The 17285-nt window shown below is 45.8% G+C and overlaps 2 pseudogenes across 1 annotated transcript; both read right to left on the bottom strand.

The window, feature by feature from the left end:
- Positions 1-2522: 2522 nt before the first annotated feature.
- LOC135578007 (cytochrome b-like) lies at positions 2523-3573 on the bottom strand (annotated as a pseudogene).
- A 6738-nt stretch (positions 3574-10311) lies between these two features.
- LOC135578006 (NADH-ubiquinone oxidoreductase chain 2-like) lies at positions 10312-17279 on the bottom strand (annotated as a pseudogene). Its single transcript, XR_010469423.1, has one exon. The product of XR_010469423.1 is annotated as an NADH-ubiquinone oxidoreductase chain 2-like (transcript).
- Positions 17280-17285: the final 6 nt, after the last annotated feature.

The raw sequence follows: 17285 nt of genomic DNA, 5'->3' as shown, positions 1-17285 counted from the left end.
GCTTTGATTGTAAGCTACGGGGACGTGTTTGTTTGTTTGTTTGTTTGTTTGTTTGTTTGTTTGTTTGTTTGTTTGTTTGTTTGTTTGTTTGTTTGTTTGTTTGTTTGTTTGTTTGTTTGTTTTTCGGCGGTTACTTGTACGGCTTAAATTGGTCTAATGTTTTGGACAAGAGTTGGTGAGTGAGCGGGTGATGAGGAGAGTGGCTTAAATTGGTCTAATGTTTTGGACAAGAGTTGGTGAGTGAGCGGGTGATGAGGAGAGTGGCTTAAATTGGTCTAATGTTTTGGACAAGAGTTGGTGAGTGAGCGGGTGATGAGGAGAGTGGCTTAAATTGGTCTAATGTTTTGGACAAGAGTTGGTGAGTGAGCGGGTGATGAGGAGAGTGGCTTAAATTGGTCTAATGTTTTGGACAATTGATGAGTGAAAAATGGGAAAAGTGTGGCTAAAATTCGGTTAATATTAGATGGGTGAATGATGAAAAAATCAACAAACAAATAATGGAAAAATTTGATGAGTTATTAATGGTTTGTCAGAGGATTAACATACGTACGTATGAATCGTATGATGAATTATTAATGGAACTCCAGTGGTAATCATAGGAAAAAAAAAAGAAAAAGAAAGTGAAATTTACAAGATTTTGGGTCGGTATTTTGAGTGTTTAGTTGAAAGTTAGCCGTGTTGCTTAGAAAGTTAGAGGAAGTAAATAGGGTAAAATGGTGGAAATTTATGTCCTGCGAGCATTCACTAATATGCAGCATTTGTAGGTACTTGCGGACACACCATAACCAGATGCTCGAAAGGGTGCATCTCGCGGGCGAAGCTCTGTATGTCCTTAATCCATTACATCCAGCCGAGTTATGGAAGACAAAGTGCATCAGTGTCAAGGTGATACCGGTTATCTTTAAGCCGTAACGCCAGTAGTACCTGAGGTCGAGATTAGTTGGTAACGCATAATTTAGGTGCAGAATATAAACCAATGTGCCCGCCGCACTTGAGGGGCGAGCTGCGGGAGAGAGAGAGAAAAAAAACCAAAGGCGCCAAGGTCGGGGAAATGCCGCGATCACGGACTGAAATGGTGAGGTATGACCCCGACCAGATGTATCTGTGAAGAGCGAGGTCATGGGAATTGGCAAGTTATGGCCCTGACATAGGAACCAGAGGCGCAAAAGAGCAAGTCGTGCTAGGGTGTAGGGGGGAAGAATGGGCCTGAAGCTAGTCGTGATGGATACTTCTCGCGTCGAGTTGCTGGTTTCACGTGAGGTGTAAGATTAATAGATAACCTGGTCCCTGCTTTATGTACTTCAGGAGATATCTCATGTTATGGACTACACCAAGCATAGTCTGTACTAGGGCACTTCCGTATGGATATTGAGGGTATGCACAAACTGGCTTTCCATGGGTTTAGTACGAAGTAATAACCTGTTATGTCTAAGGTATCATTAAGTTCTAGTCCTCTGGACGGAGAATGCGTCGGGGAGGTTATAGCTCGTCTACATATATGCCTTAATACATGGACATATTAATGGATCGTTTGAGGATTATGTGGATATGGAACCTGGAAATAGATAATATGCCTGGGTACATAGATGTGGATCATGTGACTACATTACATGTTGACTTTAATACGTATGGGGGTCATGAATATGGTAAATAAATCGATGCACTGTAGTACATAGGACACAAATGCAGGGGGGTAGGGGGGGTAGGGGGGGTAGGGGGGGGGGTAGGGGGGGGGGGGGGTCCTGCATTGTGTCCTGCGTTTTTCGTTAGTTTCTGTAGTTGAGGTTTACAACGGCGGCTTTTCAGGCCGCAGTCCTTGGAGAAAGGCCAAGCGGAAACTGCTATGACTTACTTTGTGTTTTTTTTGGGGTTTAGTTTTGTTTTGGGGGGGTTAGGGGTGGCGTCTAATCCTTCTCCTTATTATGGGGTTGTTGGGTTGGTTGTGGCATCTGTCACTGGTTGTGGTTGGTTGCTAAGTTTGGGTGTGTCATTTATGTCACTTGTTCTATTTATGGTATATTTGGGGGGCATGTTGGTGGTGTTTGTGTACTCAGTGTCTTTGGCAGCGGATCCTTTTCCTGAGGCTTGAGATGATTGGCGTGTTGTAGGCTATAGTTTGGGGTTTGTTGTGGTATTGGTTGTAGGGGTTGTTGTTGGGGGTTTTGTTGAGGGGTGGAAGTTAGGGGTAGAGACTGTTGATGGTGGAGGGATGTTTTCTGTCCGGTTGGATTTTAGTGGTGTAGCTATGTTTTATTCTTGTGGGGTTGGGATGTTTCTGGTGGCGGGGTGAGGGTTGTTGCTTACGTTATTTGTGGTGTTAGAGGTTGTTCGTGGATTGTCTCGTGGTGCGATTCGGGCGGTGTAGGGAGGTGTGATATCAGAAGATAGTTTAATGTAGAATACCAGCTTTGGGAGTTGGAGGTGAGGGTTTAATTCCCTCTTTTCTGAGCGGCAAACTCTAAGAAGGGGAGTGGCCTTCATTCTTCGGTTTACAAGACCGATGTTTTCATAAACTATTAGAGTTTAGTAGTTAAGTAGTTTGTTTTCTAGGGCTGCGGTAGCAGGGAAGAGGACAAGGAGGATGGTGAAGTAGGTGAGGGAGGCTAGTTGGCCGATAATGATGAAGGGGTGTTCTACAGGTTGGCTTCCAACTCATGTTAGGATAAGGAGGTTGGTGACTAGGATTCAGAATAGGAGTTGAGAGAGTGGGCGGAAGATTATTGTGCGTTGTTTGGACTTGTGGAGTAGGGGGGTGAGGAATAGAATTAGTACTGAGGCGGCTAAGGCTAGTACTCCGCCTAGTTTATTGGGGATGGAGCGTAGGATGGCGTATGCGAATAGGAAGTATCATTCTGGTTTGATATGGGGAGGTGTAACTAGAGGGTTTGCAGGCGTGAAGTTTTCTGGGTCTCCTAGAAGGTTGGGGGAGAATAGGGCTAGGGTCATTAGGGGGAGGAGTATTATCATGAAGCCGAGGATGTCTTTTAGGGAGAAGTAGGGGTGGAATGGGATTTTATCGCAGTTGGAGGTGATGCCTAGTGGGTTGTTTGAGCCTGATTCGTGCAGGAAGGTGAGGTGGATGATGGTGAGGCCTGCGATTATAAAGGGGAGGAGGAAGTGAAGGGTGAAGAATCGTGTTAATGTAGGGTTATCTACGGAAAATCCGCCTCAGGCTCATTCAACGAGGGTTTGGCCAATGTAGGGGACAGCTGAGAATAGATTGGTAATGACTGTAGCTCCTCAGAATGATATTTGTCCTCAGGGTAGGACATATCCTACGAATGCAGTGGCTATAAGGGTTAGTAGGAGGACGACTCCTGTGTTTCAAGTCTCTTTGTAGAGGTAGGATCCGTAGTAGAGTCCTCGTCCGATGTGTAGGTAAATGCAGATGAAGAAAAATGAGGCTCCGTTTGCATGGAGGTTTCGGATTAGCCAGCCGTACTGTACGTTTCGGCATGTGTGTGCAACGGATGAAAAGGCTAGGGTGGTGTCTGCAGTGTAATGTGCGGCGAGTAGTAAGCCGGTTAGGATTTGAGTTAGCAAGCAAATGCCTAGTAGGGACCCAAAGTTCCATCAGGCGGAGATGTTTGAGGGGGTTGGTAGATCGATTAGGGAGTTATTGATTATTTTTAGTAGAGGGTGGTATTTTCGTAGATTGGGGGCCATTGGTTTACAGGTCTATGGAGGGATAGAATGATGAGAATGGATAGAGCGAAGGATTCCAGGTAGGCTTTGATTAGGCCGGTGTGAAGGTTGATTGAGGTTTTGGCTGCTATGAGTTGGAGGTCTGCGAGTCCTTCAGGGCCTATTTTTTTGTATCAGGATAAGTCAATTAGGTGGGAGGCGATTTTTTGTCCGGAGAGTAGGAGGCCTGTTGAGCTAAGTCGGTGGGTTAATGGGTTAAAGAAGCCTAGGGAGGAGGAGAAATTTAGGAGGCTGTTTTGTTTGGGGTGGGTTAGTATGTGTGTTATGTTGGAGAGTTCGAGGGCTAGGATGGCACCTAGGATTGTGATGATAATAGCAGCAGTTTTTGTGGTTGTAGGTATGGTTATGGGAGGGGTTTTTGTGGGGAGGATGTAGGATGTGATGATTAGGCCTGCTATAATGCTGCCCAATGCAAGTCGGGTGATGGGGGCGGTGACTGCTTGGTCGTTTTCATTTGCTGGGGTGATTGAGGGTGTACGGGTGAATCCTGTTTGGACTAGTAAGGTTATGCGAAGGGTGTAGGTTGCGGTGAAGGATGTGGCTAGGAGGGTTAGGAGGAGTGCTCAGGTATTTAGGTAAGATGTATTTAGGTTTTCGATGATGAGATCTTTTGAATAAAATCCTGCTAGGAATGGGGTTCCTATTAGTGCTAGGTTACCAATAGTCAGGCAGGAGGTGGTTGTTGGTAGGATTTTTTGTAGGCATCCTATTTTCCGGATGTCCTGTTCTCCATTGAGACTGTGGATGATGGATCCTGAACATAGGAAGAGTATTGCTTTGAAGAAAGCGTGGGTTGAGATATGCAGGAAGGCTAGTTGTGGGAGGTTTAGTCCGATTGTAACTATTATTAGGCCTAGTTGGCTTGATGTAGAGAAGGCAATGATTTTTTTGATGTCATTTTGTGTGAGGGCACATGTTGCGGCGAATAGTGTTGATAGGGCTCCTAGGCATAGACATAGGGTTAGGGCGGTTTGGTTAGTGGCTAGTAGTGGGTGGGTACGGATGAGTAGGAAGATTCCTGCCACTACTATTGTGCTGGAGTGGAGTAAGGCGGAGACTGGAGTTGGGCCTTCTATGGCAGCCGGCAGTCAAGGGTGGAGGCCGAATTGGGCGGATTTTCCTGTAGCGGCTAGGATAAGGCCTAGTAGAGGGAGAATAGGTGTTTGGGTGGTAGAGGTTGTTTGTTGGATTTCTCAGGTGTTTGTAGTGGAAGCAAGTCAGGCTATACTTAGGATTAGACCGATGTCTCCAATTCGGTTGTAGAGTACAGCTTGGAGGGCGGCTGTGTTAGCTTCTGCTCGGCCCTGTCATCAGCCGATTAGTAGGAATGACATGATTCCGACGCCTTCTCAGCCAATGAATAGAAGGAACATGTTGTTGGCAATGGTTAGTGTTAGTATAGCGATTAGGAACAGTAGGAGGTAGAAGAAGAATTTTGTGATATAAGGTTCTGTATTTATGTATCATGTTGCGAATTGGAGGATGGATCACGTTACAAGTAGTGCGACGGGGAGAAATATTAGGGAGTATTGATCTATTTTAAGGCTAATTGGGATTTTGAAGTTTATGATGAATTTTCATTCTAGGTGGGAGATGATGCTTTCTGGGCCTAGGTACATGAATAGTGTCATTGGCACTAGGCTTGTTAGAAATGCGATTTTGACAGTGTGTGTAATGGTGGCTGGGGAGTTTGATAAGTTTTTTGATATGAGTGGCAGTAGGATGGGTATAAGAATAATTGTAAATGTTAGGAGGATGGAGGTGTTAAGGAGTAGGGCATGTTCCACTACTTTTACTTGGACTTGCACCAAGATGAATGGCTCCTAAGACCAGTGGATTAGCTATTATCCTTTAAAAGTAAGGGGGCTGAGGTTTTAGACTCAGATACAGGAATTAGCAGTTCTTGTTGGTTGAACCTCCCCTCGGCAGGTAAGAAGGGTCTAACTTCTATTTTTAGGATCACAGTCTAATGTTTGGGTTAAACTATACTTGCATGCGAGGATTCCTGAGATTAGGTCAGGTTTTATGATGAGGAGTAATATGGGGAGGATGTGGAGGGATATTAGGAGATGCTCTCGTGTGGTTGAGTTCTGAATGGATGTGATGTGAGTGGGTATGGTTCCTCGTTGGGTTATTAGGAGTATGAATAGGGTATACGAAGCGGTTAGTAGGGTTGCGATTCCGGTTAAAATGATAGTTGGAGTGGACCAGTTGAACAGTGCGATTATAATGGTTAGTTCTGCTATAAGATTTGTTGTTGGAGGGAGGGCTATGTTTGTGAGGTTGGCTAGGAGTCATCAGGTGGTTATTAGGGGTAGGAGGGGTTGTAGGCCTCGTGTTAGGATCAAGATTCGGCTATGTGTTCGCTCGTAGTTTGTGTTAGCTAAGCAGAATAGTATGGAAGAGGTTAGTCCGTGTGAGATTATAAGGAGTATTGCGCCTGAGAATGCTCAGTGGGTTTGAATTATGCTTGCAGCGATGACTAGGCCTATATGGCTAACGGAAGAGTAGGCAATGAGGGACTTTAGGTCCGTTTGGCGCAAGCAGATTGAGCTAGTTATTAGGGCGCCCCATAGGGCTAAGGTAATGAATGGGTAGTATAGGTGGTTGGAGGTGGGGTTTATTAGGAGGGTAACTCGTATGATGCCATAGCCGCCTAGCTTAAGAAGTAGGGCTGCGAGTAACATTGATCCTGCGATTGGTGCTTCGACGTGGGCTTTGGGTAGTCATAGGTGCAGGCCGTATAAGGGTGCTTTTACTATGAATGCTATTAGTAGTGCTAGGCTAGATAGGAGGTCAGTTCAGGAGTTGTTAAGGGGAGGGTGGGTTAGTTTGAGTATTGTGAGGTGTAGGGTGCCGATTTGTATGTGTAGGTATAGTATTGCAACTAGTAGTGGGAGGGAGCTGATGAGGGTATAGAATAATAAGTAAATGCCAGCGCTTAGGCGTTCAGGTTGGTTTCCCCATCGTGTGATGAGAATTAGTGTAGGGATTAGGGTTGCTTCGAATGAGATGTAGAACAGTATTAGTTCAGTGGATGCGAAGGCTAGTAGGATGAAGGGTTGGATTGTGATTAGCGTTGTAATGAAGATCCGCTTTCGTGTGGGAGGCTCGTGTTGAAGGTGATTTTGGCTTGCTATGATTATGAGGGGTAGTAGTCAGCAGGATAAGACTAGTAGTGGGGATGAGATCTGGTCGATGCCAGTTCATGGGGTTATGTTTTTGTGTGGGTAGTGCGAGGGGAGTAGTCACTGGAGGCTTAGGGTGGCGATTAGTAGGCTGTACGTGGTGGTGTTAGTTCATAAGAATTTTTTGGGTGATAGGAGGGCTGTGGGGATGAGTATGATTGTGGGGAGGATGATTTTTAGCATTGTAGGAGGTTTAGATTGTGTAAGTGATCTGAACCATGAGTTCGTGTTGAGGCTACTAGCATGGCTAGGCCGGCTCCTGCTTCGCATGCTGAGAATGCTAGTATGAGTACAGGTGTCAGGGTGAATGACGTTGCTTGGTTTTCGATAGGCCAGATCGATAGGGCGAGGTATATAGATAGTATTATGCTCTCTAGACATAGTAGGGCAGAGATTAGGTGGGTTCGGTGGAAGGCTAATCCTAGGCCACTTAAGGTGAAGGCGGAGTAGAAGCTCAGGTGGAGGAGTGACATTAAGAAAGTCATAGGGTTGAGCTATGGTCTGTTGAGCCGAAATCAACTGTCTTAGTTAGACTAACTTTCTATTATTCTGCTCATTCTAGTCCTCCTTGCACCCATTCATAGATTAGTCCTAGTGTTAGTAGGAGAATAAGGGTGGAGGCTCAAGTTAGTGTGGTGACAGGGGATTGAAGTTGGCTGGCTCATGGGAGGGGCAGGAGGAGGGCAATTTCTAGGTCGAAGAGGAGGAAGAGGATGGCTACTGAGGAAGAATCGGATTGAAAATGGGAGTCGAGCGGATCCCAAGGGGTCGAAGCCGCATTCGTACGGGGATAGTTTTTCTAGGTCTGGGTTTATTTGGGCAAGTCAAAAGTTTAATGTGGTTAAGAGGATGGATAGGATAAGGGATAAGGTGAGTATGAATGTGATTATGTTAATTGCTCTTCTCTGGGGTTCCACCAGATTTTAAGGATTGGAAGTCGATTGTAATCAGTATACTAGAAGAGCATGATCCTCATCAGTAGATGGTCATGTAGAGGAATAATCAGATAACGTCTACGAAGTGTCAATATCAGGCTGCTGCTTCAAATCCGAAGTGATGGTTAGATGTAAAGTGGAATTTGATTAGTCGTAGGAGGCAGACTGAAAGGAATGAGGATCCAATGATGACATGGAGGCCATGGAATCCTGTGGCGACGAAAAAAGTTGAACCATATACTCCATCGGCGATGGAGAAGGGCGCTTCATAGTATTCTGTGGCTTGGAGAGCTGTAAAGTAGAACCCTAGTAGGATGGTTAGGGCAAGTGCTTGGATGGCTTGTTTTCGGTTGCTTTCTGTGATGCTGTGGTGGGCTCATGTAACAGTAACACCGGAAGCGAGTAGGATAGCTGTGTTTAGTAGGGGGACTTCTAGGGGGTTGAGCGGGTTGATTCCAGTGGGAGGTCATTGGCCACCTAGCTCTGGGGTGGGAGCTAGGCTAGAGTGGAAGAAGGCTCAGAAGAAGCCGAGGAAGAAGAATGCTTCTGATGTGATGAATAGGATTATTCCGTATCGTAGGCCTTTTTGTACGGTGGGGGTGTGGTGACCTTGGAATGTACTTTCTCGTACAATGTCGCGTCATCATTGCAGTATAACTAAGAGTATGGATAGGAGCCCTAAGGCCAGGAGGTATGATGTGTTGAAGTGGAATCATATGATTAGTCCTGAGGTGGTGAGTAGGGCGGCTGTTGCTCCTAGAATGGGTCAGGGGCTTGGGTCTACTATGTGGTAGGAGTGGGCTTGGTGGGCCATTAGATGTTTTCTTGTAAGTAGAGGCTTAGGAGCAGGACGAAGACGTACGCTTGGATTATGGCTACTGCTACCTCTAGGATGGTTAAGAGGAATAAGATTAATGCTGTTAGGAGTGAAATTGTAGGTATGATGGGGAGGAGGGCGGTTGTGGCTGTAGAGATAAGCTGGATGAGGAGGTGACCTGCTGTGAGATTAGCTGTGAGACGGACTCCTAGGGCTAATGGGCGAATTAATAGACTAGTAGTTTCGATCATGATCAGGGCAGGGATTAGTGGGGTAGGTGTGCCTTCGGGTAAAAGGTGACCTAGAGCAATTGAGGGTTGATTGCGTAGGCCTGTGAGGAGGGTGGCTAGTCAGAGTGGGAATGCTAGGGCTATGTTTATCGATAGCTGGGTAGTTGGGGTGAATGTATATGGTAGAAGACCTAAGAGGTTAATTGTGAGTAGGAGGGTTATTAGGGAGGTTAGTAGTAAGGCTCATTTGTGGCCGTTTTTGTTTAATGGGATTATTAGTTGTTTTGTAATCAGGTGAAAGAGTCAGAGTTGGAGAGTAGAGAGGCGGTTAGTAATTCAACGGTTGTTAGGGGATGGAAGGAGTAGTGCAGGGAATAGTATTGAGATAAGGATCAGTGGAATTCCTAGAAGGCACGGGCTTGTAAATTGATCAAAGAAGCTTAAGTTCATGGTCAGGTTCAGGGTGTTGATTTTGTGGTGGTTAGGATTTTGCTAGATGGGGGGTTGGTGGGGGTGAAAGATAGGAGCTTGGGTTGGATAATTAAGGAGAAGGTTAATCATGATAGGAGTATGATGAAGAATCATGGATTTGGATTGAGCTGGGGCATGTCATTAAGGAGGGGCGGGCAATCCTCTTTCTCTAGCTTAAAAGGCTAGCGCTAGCATATAGCTTCTTAATGATTATGAGGATAATAGTGTGGATCAGGATTCGAAGTGGGCGAGTGGGGTCGATTCTACTACAATTGGCATATAACTATGGTTAGCCCCACAGATTTCTGAGCATTGGCCATAGAAGATTCCTGGTCGGGTGGTAATGAATGATGTTTGGTTTAGTCGTCCTGGAATTGCATCGGTTTTTACTCCGAGGGAGGGGACTGCTCAGGAGTGTAGGACGTCGTCGGCAGTGACGATGATGCGAATTGGAGATTCTATAGGAACAACAACGCGGTGGTCTACTTCTAGTAGTCGGAAGTGTCCTGGTGGGAGCTCTGCTGTGGGGATTATGTAGGAGTCGAATGTTAGGTCTTTGAAGTCTGTATATTCGTAGGATCAGTATCACTGATGTCCGATGGCTTTTAGGGTTAGGTCTGGTTCGTCAATTTCGTCTATTATGTAGAGGATTTGTAGTGATGGAAGGGCGAGTAGGATGAGGACAATAGCTGGTAGGATTGTTCAGATTAGCTCGACTTCTTGGGCATCTACAGTGTTTGAGGAGAGCTTTTCTATTAGTATAAGTGTTAAAAGGTAAAGAACTAGGCTGCAGATTGCTAGCGCAACTATTAGAGCGTGGTCGTGGAATTCAACGAGTTCTTCTATGATAGGGGATGAGGCATCTTGAAATCCGAATTGTGAATGGTTAGCCATAGTGAGAAGTACAGGATTTTCACCTGTGATTTAGTCTTGACAAGGCTATGTAATAGGTTTACTAACGTCTCATAAGAAAGAAGCATAAGTGGTTTGATGCGGTTGGCTTGAAACCAGCGTACGAGGGTTCGATTCCTTCCTTTCTTGTACTTGGACGAAGGCTGGTTCCTCGAAGGTGTGGTATGGAGGTGGGCAGCCGTGGATTCACTCGATGTTGGTGGAGGTAAGTTCTGGTTGTAGTACTTTGCGTTTTGATGCGAAGGCTTCTCAGATGATGAATATTAGTATGATTACGGCTGTTATTGAGATTAATGATCCGATAGAGGAGATAGTGTTTCACAGGGTGTAGGCGTCTGGGTAGTCTGAGTATCGTCGTGGTATGCCAGCAAGGCCGAGGAAGTGTTGGGGGAAGAATGTTAAGTTGACGCCGGTGAATATTACTCCGAAATGGGCTTTAGCTCATGTGGGGTGGAGGGTATATCCTGTGAATAGTGGGAATCAATGAGTGAATCCTGCTAGAATAGCGAAGACAGCTCCTATTGAGAGGACATAGTGGAAGTGAGCGACTACGTAGTATGTGTCGTGTAGAGCAATGTCTAGGGAGGAGTTTGCTAGGACAATTCCTGTAAGGCCTCCAATGGTGAAGAGGAAGATGAAGCCTAGGGCTCATAATATTGGGGGGTCTCATTTGATAGTCCCGCCATGGAGAGTGGCTAGTCAGCTGAAGACTTTAATGCCCGTTGGGATGGCAATGATTATAGTGGCTGATGTGAAGTATGCTCGGGTGTCTACGTCCATGCCTACTGTAAATATATGGTGAGCTCAAACGATAAAGCCTAGGAAGCCAATAGATAGCATGGCTCATACTATGCCTATGTAGCCGAAGGGTTCTTTTTTACCTGCGTAGTAGGCCACTACGTGGGAGATAATCCCGAATCCTGGTAAAATTAGGATATAGACTTCAGGATGACCAAAGAATCAGAAGAGATGTTGGTATAGTACTGGGTCCCCTCCACCAGCAGGATCAAAGAAGGTAGTGTTTAGGTTTCGGTCTGTGAGCAGTATTGTGATGCCGGCGGCAAGTACTGGGAGGGATAGTAAAAGGAGGACGGCAGTGATGAGGACGGATCAGACGAATAGTGGGGTTTGGTATTGTGAGAGGGCTGGGGGTTTTATGTTAATGGCAGTTGTGATGAAGTTGATGGCCCCTAGAATAGAGGAGATACCAGCAAGGTGAAGGGAGAAGATGGCAAGGTCTACAGAGGCTCCGGCGTGAGCTAGGTTGCCAGCTAGGGGAGGGTAGACGGTTCATCCTGTTCCTGCACCAGCTTCGACTGTGGAGGAGGCTAGAAGTAGAAGGAAGGATGGGGGTAGGAGCCAGAAGCTTATGTTGTTCATCCGGGGGAATGCTATGTCGGGGGCACCAATTATGAGGGGAACTAATCAGTTTCCAAAGCCCCCAATTATGATTGGTATAACTATAAAGAAGATTATTACGAAGGCATGGGCTGTGACGATTACATTATAGATCTGGTCATCTCCTAGGAGGGTACCGGGTTGTCCCAGTTCTGCTCGGATGAGGAGGCTAAGTGCGGTGCCAACTATGCCGGCCCATGCGCCGAAGATTAGGTATAGGGTGCCGATGTCTTTGTGGTTAGTAGAGAATAATCATCGATTGATTAGGGTCACAGGTAAGATGGCTGAGTGTATGAAGCGTTAGGCTGTAGTCCTTTTTACAGAGGTTAAATTCCTCTTCTTATCGACTCTGTAGTGAAAGTTTCATGTTGAGTTGCAAGCTCATTGATGCACGTTAAGAGTGCCGGAGTCTAATAGATAGAAGCCTGTTGGTTTAGGCGTCTGGCTGTTAACCAGGAGTTTATGGGATCGAGGCCCATCTGTCTAGTCAAGGTTCTAGCTTAATTAAAGCATCTGAGTTGCATTCAGGGGATGCAGGTTAATGTCCTGCGAGTCTTAGCAGAAACTAAGAGGGTTTAACTCTTGTCTAAGGCTTTGAAGGCCTTTGGTTTGGGTCGATCCTAAGTTTCTTAAAGGGTTGTGAGAATTATGGGGGAGAGTGGCAGGAGCAGGGTGGCTAATGAGGTTAGGATGGCAACTGGGGTGCTTGTGGTTTTGTTGGTGTGCCACTGTTTTATGTGGTTTGTAGTGTTGGGGGGCAGAGTGATTGTCGAGTAGTATGCAAGGCGGAGGTAGAAGAATAGCCCAAGTAGAGAAAGCATAGCCATGATTGTGGCTGTTAAGGTTATTTCTTGCTTGGTAAGCTCTTGAATGATGAGTCATTTAGGTAAGAAGCCTGTTAGTGGTGGAAGGCCCGCTAGTGAGAGTAGGGTTATTATTAATGTTGCGTTTAGTATGGGGGTTTTTGTTCACGAGGTTATCATTGTTGTTAGTTTTAGTGTTTTAGTGGTGCTAAGAGTGAGGAATACAGTGGTGGTTATAAGGGTATAGAGGTAGAAGGTTAGAAGGGTGAGGTTTGGGTTGTAAATGATGATGACCACTATTCATCCTATGTGGGAGATGGAGGAGAAGGCTAAGATTTTTCGGATTTGAGTTTGATTGAGTCCTATTCAGCCTCCCAGGGCTGCTGAGGAGATAGCCATAATGGTCAGTAGAGTTGGGTTTAGTGAGTGGGATGTTATGAGGAGGATGGTAATTGGGGGAAGTTTTAGGGCTGTGGATAGTAGTAGTGCTGTGGTTATGGATGAACCTTGAAGTACTTCTGGGAATCAAAAGTGGAATGGTACTAGTCCTAGCTTTATGGAGATTGCAATTGTAAGTAGAATGCATGATGTTGGGTGGGTGAGTTGGGTAATATCTCATTGTCCAGTGGCTCAGGCATTGGACATACTCGAGAATAAGAGTAGGGCTGATGCTGTTGCTTGTACTAGGAAGTATTTGATTGTGGCTTCAATAGCTCGTGGGTGGTGAGGTTTGGAGATAAATGGGATGATTGCAAGAGTGTTAATTTCTAGTCCGGTTCAAGCTATGACCCAGTGGTTGCTTGAAATGGTGATGGTTGTTCCTAAGAGTAGGCTTAGGGTTGAAACTAATATGGCGTGCGGGTTCATTAGTAGGGGAAGGGGTTAAACCATCATTTTCGGGGTATGGGCCCGATAGCTTTATTAGCTGACCCTGCTAGAAAATAATATAGAGGAAGTATGAGGAGTTTTGATCTCTTTTGTGTAGGTTCGAATCCTGCTTTTCTAAGGTGAAGGAAATGAGAGGGTTAGTGTACCTCTATGTTCACTTTATCATAGTGACCCTTGAGTTCAGGCACATTTCCATTTGTTGGGGTGTTTTTCTTAGGTAGGGTGGAAGGCCTGCATAGGAGATGGGCATGCTAGTGTGTCATAGGCACAGGGCTAGGGTTAAGGGTAGGAAATTTTTTCAGAGGAGATGTATGAGCTGATCGTAGCGGAATCGTGGGTAAGAGGCACGGACTCAAAGGAATCCAGAGGAGAGAAGAAGAGTTTTTGTGGCTAGAATTAGGGGGTATAGTTCAGGGGGTAGGTTTAATGAACTTGGGTTTAGGAAGAGGATGGCAGTTATGGTGTTTATTAGTATGATGTTAGCATATTCGGCCAGGAAGAAAAGGGCGAATGGGCCTGCGGCATATTCTACGTTGAAGCCAGAGACTAGTTCGGATTCTCCTTCGGTAAGGTCGAATGGGGCTCGATTAGTTTCGGCAAGGGTGGAGATGTATCACATTATTGCGAGGGGTCAGGAGGAGAAGATGAGGTATATGGGTTCTTGGGTGGTGGCAAGGGTATTGAGAGTGTAATTTCCACTTAATATAATCACGGATAGAAGAATGATGGCTAGTGTTACTTCATAGGAGATGGTTTGTGCTACTGCTCGTAGTGCCCCAATGAGTGCGTACTTTGAGTTGGAGGCTCAGCCAGATCATAGGATGGAGTAGACTGCTAGGCTTGATATGGCTAGAAGAAAGAGGAGGCCCAAGTTAAGGTCGGTGAGGGAGAAGGGGAGGGGGAGAGGAATTCAGATTGTAATGGCTAAGAGCAGGGCTAGAATGGGGGTCATGATAAAAAGAATTGGGGAGGAGGTGGATGGGCGGATGGGTTCTTTAATGAATAGTTTGACACCATCTGCCACTGGTTGGAGGAGCCCGAAAGGCCCTACAATGTTAGGGCCTTTTCGAGCTTGCATGTAGCTTAGAACTTTTCGTTCCACTAGAGTCAGGAATGCTACGGCGATTAGGATTGGTACTGCGTACGATAGTGATATAATGAGGTAGGTTATAAACATGGAAGGTAGTGAGCTAGGGAGAGGACTTGAACCTCTGGGTAAAGGGCTTAAGCCTTTTGCATTTACCAAACTCTGCCACGCTAGCGATCCTTTTCTAGGATTGGGTACTGTGTGGGATCTCTTTGTAATTTAGTTGTATTCATTACTTAGGGAGGAGGCATGTGTTGAATCATTGGCCTCACTTTTCCGGTCCTTTCGTACTGGGAAAAGTACGACATAGATAGAAACCGACCTGGATTGCTCCGGTCTGAACTCAGATCACGTAGGACTATTAATCGTTGAACAAACGAACCCTTGATAGCGGCTGCACCATTAGGATGTCCTGATCCAACATCGAGGTCGTAAACCTCCTCGTCGATATGGACTCTTGGAGGAGATTGCGCTGTTATCCCTGGGGTAGCTTGGTCCATTGGTCAATTATATTGGGTCTGGTTACTGTTAGTACGTTGAGGGGTTGCTCTTAGTTAAGAGGGGTGGTCTTATTTTTGGAGGTTTTGTTTTTCTCCAAGGTCGCCCCAACCGAAAAATGCGAGCCAGCATCATGTCTGGTGAGCCTAGTAGGTTAAGTTTTGTTGCGAGGTGGCTGCTGATTTTTAAGTTCCACAGGGTCTTCTCGTCTTATGTGTTTATTCCTGCTTTTGCACAGGAAGATCAATTTCACTGATTATCTGCAAGAGACAGTTAAGACCTCGTTTAGCCATTCATACAAGTCTCAATTTATGAGACAATTGATTGCGCTACCTTCGCACGGTTAGGATACCGCGGCCGTTGAACAAAGTCACTGGGCAGGCATCACCTTCAATACTCGTTTGGCTGAAGGCTATGTTTTTGGTAAACAGTCGGGCCTTGGAGATTTGCCTAGTTCCTTTTACAGATTTCAATCTTTCTAGCATGCGCTCCTGGGTTGGGATAACAGGGGATGTAATACGTAGTCTTGTTGTAGTGTGAGTATTAGGTGCCTGTTAATAATGTGTAGATGTAAGTTTGCGCTTAAGAGGGGGTTTGCCCTAGTTACTCATTTTAGCATTAACTCTCCTATTAGTATAGGTTGACCTGCTAGTGGGGAGGGAGTCATACGGATTTAGGATTTTTGTAAAGGGGAGCTTTGACGCACTCTTTACTGATGGCTGCTTAAAGGCCCACAATTGTTATGTAAGGCTGTAATTATCCGCTAGTGAAGGTTGTATCCTTTTTTAAAGGAGCTGTACCTCCTTTAAATTACTCTTGATGACCTACATTGGGGTTGTGGTAAGGGCTCCTGGAGGAGGTGTCAAGGGTGAACTTAGATTCGTTTTGCAGGTAACCAGCTATCACCTAGCTCGATTGGCTTTTCACCTCTACTAGTAAGTCGTCCCACTCTTTTGCAACAGAGACGGGTTCGCTCAGGGTTAGCTGCTTACAAGTAGCTCGCTTAGGTTTCGGGGTGGCAAGCTTAAGTCCACTTTGCTTGGTTATTCTAGCTAGACCATAATGCAAGAGGTACAAGGGTTTATCTTTGCTGTTTATTGCTCGGCTTAGTTCATTGTTATTTCATCTCTCCCTTGCGGTACAGATCTCTATAGCGCCTAATGACTTTTCTATCGCCTATACTTAGTTGGAAGAATGTTTTGATTTAAAGATTTAGTAGATTTTTATGTGCGGTTGTCGTGGGGGGTTGGGCTAGAGTTGGCTTCAAGACGACCTGGTGTGTGGCAGGCATCTTTCAGGTGTAAGCTGAATGCTTTACATTGTAGCTACGTCTTGGTGTGCTAAGTGCACCTTCCGGTACACTTACCTTGTTACGACTTACCTCATCTTTAGCAGGTAGGAGTATTATTTATTGGTAGTTTAGAGCTTATGAGGAGGGTGACGGGCGGTATGTACGTGCCCCAGAGCCAGCTTAAAGGGGGCTTATATTATCCCTCTTTACTGCTAAATCCGCCTTCTAGGGGCTATTTCATGCCCCTTTTCGTGGGATTTTCTAGATTAGAAAATGTAGCCCATTTCTTCCACTTCATAAGCTATACCTTGACCTGTCTTGTTAGCGGGGTTAGGGCGGTTGTGCTCACTGTAGTGCTCTCAGAGGAGGTGAGCTGGCGACGGCGGTATGTAGGCTGTCCATGGCAAGAAGTGGTCGGGTGTATCGTGGAGTATCGATTACAGAACAGGCTCCTCTAGGTGGGTTTGGGGCACCGCCAAGTCCTTAGAGTTTTAAGCGTTTGTGCTCGTAGTTCTCAGGCGGATGCTTTGGTTATATAGAGCATCAAGATTTAGGGCCAGGCATAGTGGGGTATCTAATCCCAGTTTGTGCCCTGGCTTTCGTGGAGTTCATTAAGTCTTGTGAATTTAGGGTCATCTTTAGGGCGGTTTTAAATGCATCTTAGGCTTATGACAGCTCAGTTGCGTTTTGACCTTAGTTAGTGTGATAAGCATGAGTCCACTCTTTACGCCGCAAACGATTAGCTTGGGTCTCTTGTGTGACCGCGGTGGCTGGCACAAGATTTACCAACCCTGAGTTGCTATGACTAAGTCAAGTTTACACTCATTGCTTAATGTTAATTACTGCTGAGTACCCGTGGGGGTGTGGCTAAGCAAGGCGTCTTGGGCTGCCATGGGCGTGCCTGATGCCGGCTCCTTTTACCTACGGCGTAGGAGTCAAGGGCATTTACACTGGAGTGCGGATACTTGCATGTATATATCTAGCAAGAACTAATGGTAAGGTTAGGACTAAGTCTTTTGTCCCCGGGTGAGTGTAGGGCCGTCTTGGCGTCTTCAGTGCCAT

This window comes from Columba livia, unplaced genomic scaffold, assembly GCF_036013475.1.
Source record: "Columba livia isolate bColLiv1 breed racing homer unplaced genomic scaffold, bColLiv1.pat.W.v2 Scaffold_2123, whole genome shotgun sequence".
Taxonomy (NCBI): Eukaryota; Metazoa; Chordata; class Aves; order Columbiformes; family Columbidae; genus Columba; species Columba livia.
This window is presented reverse-complemented; position numbering and strand designations above follow the sequence as displayed.